This window comes from Lytechinus pictus, chromosome 8 (assembly GCF_037042905.1).
Source record: "Lytechinus pictus isolate F3 Inbred chromosome 8, Lp3.0, whole genome shotgun sequence".
Classification (NCBI taxonomy): Eukaryota; Metazoa; Echinodermata; class Echinoidea; order Temnopleuroida; family Toxopneustidae; genus Lytechinus; species Lytechinus pictus.
The window spans coordinates 13,997,597-14,006,818 of record NC_087252.1 but is presented as its reverse complement, the minus strand read 5'-3'; the positions used below and the strand labels follow the sequence as shown (position 1 = coordinate 14,006,818).

Below are 9,222 nucleotides of genomic sequence, written 5' to 3'. Positions count from 1 at the left end.
GTATGTACGTTCTTTCAAAAAATTGTCCTTGAGTGAATGAAAATGTTACACCAAAGCGAGTTACGCTGCATATCATACTGGCTGGGTAATAGTTGCAATTACCTTTTAATTCTTTCGTTGATGAATGAGATACCCACAATTCTATGTTTTGCAATTTCTTTAGTTAATCGATTTATTTTTCGTTTAGATTTAAATCTGGATATTTGTCTGGATGCTGCCGATTCAGTTCTGCTTTTTACGCAGGTCCTATAATATTTTACCTTTTTGAATGTGGTTTTAATGTCTTCAAATCGTTGTATTATTTAATTTAGATGAATGGTTATGTCATGCCTCTTCTATATTTCCTTGAGCATTTAGATATATTATTTTTGTATAATGTTTTCTTGTACAATTGGCCATATAAAATAAAGTTACCTTCAAATTCAAATAATAATCAAGCGATACGAAGGAACGTTCTTGCAAAGATGTTTTCTTCAAAATACCAAGGTAGAAAGACAATGTGTGACCCAGATGCCAATATTCTTTGACACATGGGCCCAATGTACAAACCACCTGGGATTCTAAGGCATCTGCAGCCAGGAAGCATATGAGACCCATATGCAATCGACCATGAAGGCCATTGGAACATATCGGGCCCACATTCTTTTAAACATGAACAACATATTTATGGGCAAACCACCGGGACCTACACTGTAAAAAGACAGAACACATGACGTGTTTATTATGTCACTGGTGTGTTTAGGCTTGCGTTTATAATTACACGTTATGTGTTTACGGAATGCGGGTATAGTTTTCTCATACGTTTAGGGGTTTAGGTGCCGTTTAGGTGTTTATTTATCGGCGGCGTGATCATTGATAAATAAGCATGTTTCCAAATTCCAAAATTCATTGAAAGCTTTTATGTTATACACAAATACAGGTTATTATATGACTATGATGCTTTTAATCTATAACGTGTTTTATTTATAACAATTAATTTTGTGAAATTTTACGTTTAACGCGATAATGTTTATTACATCAGTCAAATAAACACTTCTAGCATAAACACTTGGTTATGATCGATCGCGTGATCGTTTTTGGGGGCGCACAACGCATGCGCGTTGGTGCAATTCCTTAACGCCACATCGACTGTCTAAATGTGCTGGCTGGAGTTCTGGGCCCCGTTGCATAAAACTTTTGCCGGAGTTTTTTACGGCAAAAAATCAGGAAACTACGGCAAAAAAAAAATTGCCGGAGTTTTCCATTGCATAAAACTTTGCCAGAGTTTTTTACGGCAAAACTTTTAAAAAACTCCGGCAAATCAAGTGGGGTTTTGCCGTAGCTCCTGTACCAACGGCAAAGTCCTAAAAACTCCGGCAAAACTATTTCAAGGCAGCTGCTCAGGATATGTCCCAAGTAGGCTACCATATACAGTATTCACCTGTCTACGGCTTCAAGAATAATTAGAAGGGTGACATAAGCCTTGTATAGGCTACGCAATAAGGTAATTACAGAAAATTTCATTTAATTTAGTAAAAATAGGGCCTAGGAAGATCTAGATTTTAAGTGAAGTGGGGGGAATAATAGGTTGTGGTTTAATTTTTTTTAAATTTATCAACCCTGTGACAGCTCAATAATAAAAATCTTCTAAGATAGAATCTAGTTCTAGTTTAAGTAAATCTTAATGATTATAGTGTTTTTGAAAAGTTATGCTGTGAATAGAGCGATGCAGTTGGACTAAACCCTTTAAATTACTCAAAACATAAGGCTTTAAAGTTGAACTTGAACTTAGGCAGTCTGCTCTTTTTCTTTGCTACCGTGACCTTTATTGTCAGAGCCTCCGGCTGGCGAGTTGGCCGCTGGTTCAACCTCTATGCGATATGCGACGATGTGTTGTTGGTGTACAGTTGTACCTCCTAAGCCGCCTCTTTTTTTGCTGTTTTTTACCATTTAACCATCTTTGTCAATCCAAATATTTACAAGTTCTATAAGACATACCAAGAAATACTACCCTAAATCAACTGAAATACTCAGAAGTATGTGAGCTAACTTTATTTTAACGATTGAACAGACTTGTACTGCAAGTTCAATTTTACGAGGAAAACTTGAATAGCAGTCAATACGGCCTAGTCCCACACTTGCAAAAATAAGTTGGAACTTCAAAGTAAGATTAGGACGCGCTCATTGGACATCTTAATTTCTCACCTTGGCAGTCTCATTTTTCTTTAACAGGTCATAAAAACTGGGTGATGATTGAGAAGGAGGGGCATGCCGGAGGAGGTCTATCTTTCACTCAAAACAGACCTAACTTATATTTTTCTTCCCCGTCGCTCGACTTGCTTCAATCCAAGACAGACGACGATCGAACACGTAAACAAAAGGAGAAATGAAATATCCGACTGATATATTTATCAAAACTTACACTATATAGTACAGTGACCCGAAATTTGTGTGGATTCCTTTTTTAATTTCACACTTGTGTCTACATAGTACATGTAATAAAGTAAGAAAAACTAGCCATCATCGAAAATCCCTGAACGGGGACAACTGAGAGATGTTTTATTTTTTCTTTGTGGTTGCTTTATAAAAGCCAGGAATAAAACTAAATTATTGATAACCTCAATGATGGGACAAAACTGTCCCCGAACATCTAACATACAATGAGAGAGAGAAAGAGAGATAGCAAGAGGGGGATTATTCTGGAAGAGGGGGGGGGGGGGGTAAACAGCCTAGGCCTACACATTATATTTACATTGGATGAAAATATGTATATCCAAATTATTTGACAAGGATCAAATAATTAAATTCATCAATTCAATCACACCACCCCTCCTCAATGCCATTATTCAAAACATTATAATATTGTTAGAAAAAGTGGAGGAAAAGATTTTGAATCACATTTGTCCATAATATTTCAAAAAGGTTCTTTTTTGTTGTTGTTGCTTTCTTGGCAATGTTAAAAATATTTCCAAAATATCCAAATGAGCAATTTCATAAAACATAGATCCATAGTGTTGAAGGTGTGGCAATTATATGGGGGGGAGGGGGGGGCGAATAAGACTTAATGTTTTGCTTGGTAATATTTTATGTAACAATCAATAATATTTTCCTTTATGGGCCAACAGGGATGGTGCAATTGTATTTTTATAGTCGGAGGCCAACCTAAAGGTTAAATCATTTTTTTTCTACTGTCAATTAAAATATCAGTCACACAAATCATACATCTCTTTCTTAATAATTCTCCTTTCTTTTTCTTCCTCTTCTCTCTCCCTTTCTCCATTTTAAACAATTTAATTCTGAATTATATATTTAAAATAATTTAATTTGCAATTGAGAATGGGGAACACTTATCACTTAAGAACAGTTTTCTTCTCTCAATTAAGTTACGATCACACAACTCAGATGTCTCTTTCTTAATACTTTCATTCTTTTTCTATCTCTTTCTCTCGCAATTTATCCTCTTTTAAACAATTTATTTCTCATAGAATTATACATTTAAAATAATTTTATTTGCAAGCGAGAATAGGGAAAAACTTATCACTTATTAAGAACAGTTTTCTTTTCTCAATTAAATTACGATCACACAACTCAGACGTCTCTTTCTTAATACTTTCTTTCTTTTTCTATCTCTTCTCTCGCAATTTATCCTCTTTTAAACAATTTATTTCTCATTGAATTATACATTTAAAATAATTTTATTCGCAATCACTTATTAAGAACTCGTTATGAACCATTATAATACTTTGAATTTAATTGAAAAACTTTAATACTGTTCTTGCACAGGGATTCCCATCAAGATTTCAGAACCTAAATTTTTATTTTGCATTGCAAGGCATTTGTTCAAATTCTACCGCAGTATTGAATGAATAACATTATCTTCTATCTACTGAGATGAGAATAAAGTTCAAGTTTAACTTTCTCAATCCTGAAGAATGTAGTCTTTGTCATTTTTTTGTTCAAAATTATGAGACAATGACATCAACAACTTATGTCTAGGTCACATTTGCCAGCCGGTGGCATTATGGCGAGTCAAAATCAGCCATTTTACTCATCCTTGTACCAGCTTCATGTAGGTGGTTTGTATAGTAATACATAAAACGACTGATTTCGACTAGCCGTAAGGCCACCAAATGTGACCATGGTATATCTCATTTTCATATTACTTGCTAAAATATATGCTTTCGGAAATTTCCAAAGTTCAAGGTGATTTACTTCATTTTCTAAAACAATATTCAACAGGTTTCCAGTAAAAAAAAAATGCAGAGAAAGTTGCATTGTTTAATGTTACTACTGATTTCCATTAACAAACTGCTGCAAACAATTGTGGATAATTACAAAAATCAACATGGATGATTTTAAATGTTTGCAGCATAGCTTGCTGCATTCTGAGCGTCTCCTGCTGAACTTGCTGCAGATCCATGCTCCTGGTACTTGGTGTGCTGGTCATAACAGGAAGAGCACCTTCTCTTCTCTTTTGCTGGGTGTCATCTTGGTGTCCTACACAATCAACTACCGGTAGACCCCATCTACCCTGGATGTCAATGGTGCCTCGGGAACAGCTTGAGGTTCCGCCTCAACCTCCTTTTCCTCCTCTGGCTTCCCCATGTCCAGAAGCAGGCTGCCTTATGTGAAAGCTGTACATCAAGAAAATAATTTTTGACTTAACTTTAATTACATCTTCAAACCATTCCGCATTGATTTTTTTTAAATTGACTTACTATGATTCAACATTTTTATTTCATTTTGGAAATCTTAAATCATTTACCAACTCTGAACAAAAATCCCTCAATCTGGCAATAGTAGTTGAAGCTACTTACTATTCCTTGCAGAAATTTTCATGAGGAAAGAAGAACTATCCCCGTTAAAATTCAGATTTAATTAATTCAAAATGAATGATAGGAATTCTATGGGTTAGGGATAATTATTCTAGCTTTTAAAAAATCTGAATTTTTCATTGTAAACCAGTTTACCTATTTCTATAGGGAGAACCATCTTGTACAAATTTCAATCGAAATTATGCTCATTTCTCGAGAAAATGAATGAAAGAATATAGCAAAATTAATGAAATGATCCTTAGGTATATATATTTTCAACTTTGTTATGACTTTGTGTGATAAATCTTTTATGTAAAACTAACCAGTTGCTCAGATGCCCCAGTCTCGGTCTCCTGGCCATGGACCCAATGCTTGGCCTTGTCCCTCATGGCTGCCAGCACAATCTCCATATTTGGCTTCACTTTACCACCTAAAGATTTAACAAAGTGCAGTAATGCCACAATTATAAATGTTCTCCATGCAAACAGGGATCACAGCAGGAGGATCTTAAAAAAAAACTATGAAGGGTGATTTTGACTCGCCTCACCCCAGGCGCAGATCCAGGAATTTCCAAAAGGAGGGGCACTTTTGTCCAGAAAATGTTGACAACCCCCAAAAAACTGGTCATCACTTGCATATATACACAGTACTTTCAACAATTTTTTGGGGGGTGTACCCCCCCCCCAGATCTGTGCCTACCCCCCCCCCCCACAAACACAGGGGATCTAGGCCAAAGAAGAATCTGTCAATAACAAATTTTGAAGTCACTACACACAGAACTGTTCAGTTATGAAGTTTTCCACAAATGCAGCAATTTAATTACTGAATGACTGAAATAGACAAAGAATAATACTTGTTTTTTAATTAGTATTTAGCCGTGACACCAATCCTTAACCCGTTGAGGATCATGGGGGTACATTTGTAAGTTTAGAAATTTATGCATCCGCCATTGCAACATCAAAAGATAAAAATATTAAACACACAAATTTGCCAACCATCTCTGGTTAATTTTTACATTTGACCTAACCTGATCATTGTCACTCCCAAATATATATTTGCCAAGTTGAAGTTGAACCATCAAAGGGTTCTTTATTTATCACAGGAACGATGTATATTCAGGTGACCTTGATACCCTCAAAATAATTAAAGTATAATCAATCCTACATGCATTCTTGGACAAAGTTTAAAATCAAACAGTTCTTTACTTATCAGAATAATTTAAGAAAGACAGGATGGCCAGACAACCCCAAAACCTGTCCTCGGACCCACCTCTGATGGGTGGATGTAAAAAAATTATAGATATTTTGGATTAGTTGCATGACAATTACAACAAAATAAAATTTAAGAGATAGTGATCTTTAATTCTTCTTGATGCATATAAAATATATTCTTTACTCTTATAAATAAAAATACATACCAGTCTTTGTCTGATTCCTAGCATAATCATTCACTCTTTTGTTAGATCACTCCAAGACCGCCTCAGGTTGGAGGCAGTCCGACCTGGGCAGCCAATAGCATCTCCACACAGGCTCTCTGTCTGGTTTCTGCAAACCTTTATTTAAAATGCAAACACAAACAAATCATAAAATAGGTATATGCTATATATTAATTGAAAAGACACTCTGCACTTTGTCAAGATTGTCTAAATTTATTTGACAAAAATCTCATTTCATGGCATATAATTAATATTATTTATCTACTTTGTAAGTTATCAAAATTTAAAATTGCAATCTATTAATGTAACTAGAGTTCAAATCAGGAATTTATAAGAAAGATGTGTTGTACTCTTTCAGTTTTATTCCATGAAAATCTAAATCAAAACTTGTAATTGTAAGAAAATAAGATTTCATCATTTCCAATGGACATATCAAAGACAAAAAAAATCAAAATCAATAATAATTTTCAAAGAATTGCAAGAGGTAATTAAATGAACTTAACTATTATTGATTCAGGTCTACACAATCACTAGCATAGCCAGGTGAGATTAGGTACATTTTCTATTTTTTTTTGGGGGGGGGAGGGGGGGTTGTATAAATTAAATAATCAACATGAGGATTCTTACTCATTTCAAATATGCCTGAAACAATTTTTTTTCTTTCTATTCAAGAAGACGAAACCTTTTTTAAAAATTGTATTTTATAACTACTTTATGTTCGACATTATCAGGCAGTAATGACTTCTTCTTCATAAATATTATTTTCACTTTGAGAAACTTTGCATCGAGATTACCAACATAAAATATAAGCCTGTCTATAAATACTTAAAATGGTAGCAATTAGAATTTTGGCTAATTTGAAATTAAGCTGTATATCTTACCCTTTTACATGGTGATTGCTAACCAACAGCCTTGTGTGGTTTCTTCTCAAAAAGTCACACATGCACTTGAGTTGCTCCAGTGTATATACCTCAACTATTTAAGCTGTTAGATATTGAATGAGAAAATAAATAATCCTATTAGAGAGTCACAAATTAAGACTAGATAAAGTCACACAAATATTTGCATTGAGATTACTTTCAGTATAAATTATCAAATGAATATATACTAATATGTTTGTGCCGGTGAATTAAACCATTACTAGGATAGGACATTTTGATGGTTGATTCCAATTGTTGGACTTATTACAGTGATTCAAACTTAACAGAAAAAATTAGCTCAGTACAAACTGGAAAAAAATATTTGGATTGATCATTGAAATTCCCTTTCAGATGATAAATAACCTAAAGGGATTTGTTCATTTCTTCAACATAATATGCAAATTTATATGAACTTAGAATATCCAAATTCCAAAACTGCAATTTTTAAATCATTTTTTATTTTCTATCTTAAACAAATAATCAATGATGTTATATGCAATTGAGACCAAAATCAAAATTCTAGCCCCTTAAAAAACATAGTAATGCATGTTAATACTAATACAACAATCCCATAGTCTCCATTCAGCCCCAAAATAACATTATATATATGATTTGTTTCTCTGCAAGAATTTTTTTATGAAGGATTTTCAAGATTTTTACTTTAGTGGTCATCAGATCATTAATTTCAATTAATTGAAATAAATTGCAGAGTGTTGGATTATAACAAGCTTTAAATTGAGCCCAATTTTTAATCTCTAGCCACTGTATAGATTCACGTTCACTGGCGTACATTTTTTTTTTTTTGTATTTAAAAAAGTGTAAAAAATTTGGATTGCTCAGTTTTTAAGATTTGCCCCCTACGCCATTGTCAGTGTCAGGCCCCCTCAAAATTTTTGGCACATTACGCTAAGTACTGTTCATGATCATGATGTCGCAATTTCATGTGGGGTCACCTATAGCAGATCCAGGGAAAGGGGGTCAATTGGTACGACTGCCTCCCCCCCTATTTTATTTCAAATTTTTAAGGGAGAAATTAAAGCCACCATTCAGAGTTGTCAAAATTGTTGGATTGCAGCACTGCACTGTAGGCCCTAGTGCCAATTCGCGCCCTGTAGTACTGTACTAAGTAAAGACACAGGCTCTAGATCTGCACCTGGTAGAAGAGAGTCTATGCGCCAACCATTAATCTAGCTCTACTACCTCTAGCTCTACAGCTACGCACCTTTTTTAAGGGCCTACGTAAATAGTAATACTAATAATAGAACATGTACCTCACTCAGCCTCAGGCATTCAGTCAGGGGCTTCACGGTGGAGCCCTCAAACTGATTGACTGAAGTCTCAACTTCTTCAGAAAAAGTTAACTTAGATCAAGAATGTTGATTCTATGCCTAAAGTTAGATCTGAAAATTCGATCTAACTGTTGTTGTAGGTCTAGAATCTAACCAACTTCAATTCAACTTGTCTGACTTGGTAACGACCGACAGTGACGGTGGTCCAAAGTTTGCAACTTTGGCTTTGCATTCAATTCAATTCTAACATGAAAAATTGATTTGAACAACATGAAATTTTCATTTACTGATACTAATCATAATGTAGAATGTGTGATCATAGCAAGAGAAATACGATAAATAAGCTTTCCAAACGTGTCGATGCAGTTGGTGGTTTCAGCTGTTGGCGCACCAAGTGCGACCAGCGCGGTCACATCACCATGCCGAAGCTCCGGCGGCAATAGACATGGCCGAGAGGCAGACCCCGCAGGCGCTTGCGACACAAAAATGGGACGATTCAAACGTGTAAAAAAATCGTGAATCTCACTTTCACGGTGCGAGCACGGATTCAAAACAATACACAGATATTTTTGCAACTAATTAATCGACTTATAATGATAAAAATAGCAAATATCAACACATTTCATTTAAAAAATATCAAGCTTACCGTTATATGGAGTCTCCATGATTTTTTCAGCAGCCGCAGATACCGATCGCGATATCGGCTGATATCGGCGTTCATCCTCGTTCAAGTTTATTCAATCTTAAAAAACTCTGGCAACTTAAAAAACTCTGGCAAAAGTTTG

At 34.9% G+C, this 9,222-nt stretch overlaps 1 long non-coding RNA gene across 1 annotated transcript; it reads right to left on the bottom strand.

The window, feature by feature from the left end:
• Positions 1-3,721: 3,721 nt before the first annotated feature.
• On the bottom strand, positions 3,722-9,151 carry LOC135154868 (uncharacterized). Its single transcript, XR_010294286.1, has 5 exons — positions 9,084-9,151; positions 7,110-7,212; positions 6,211-6,345; positions 5,117-5,223; positions 3,722-4,613 (listed from the first exon to the last, which is right to left on the bottom strand). It is a non-coding gene; the product is annotated as an uncharacterized LOC135154868 (long non-coding RNA).
• Positions 9,152-9,222: the final 71 nt, after the last annotated feature.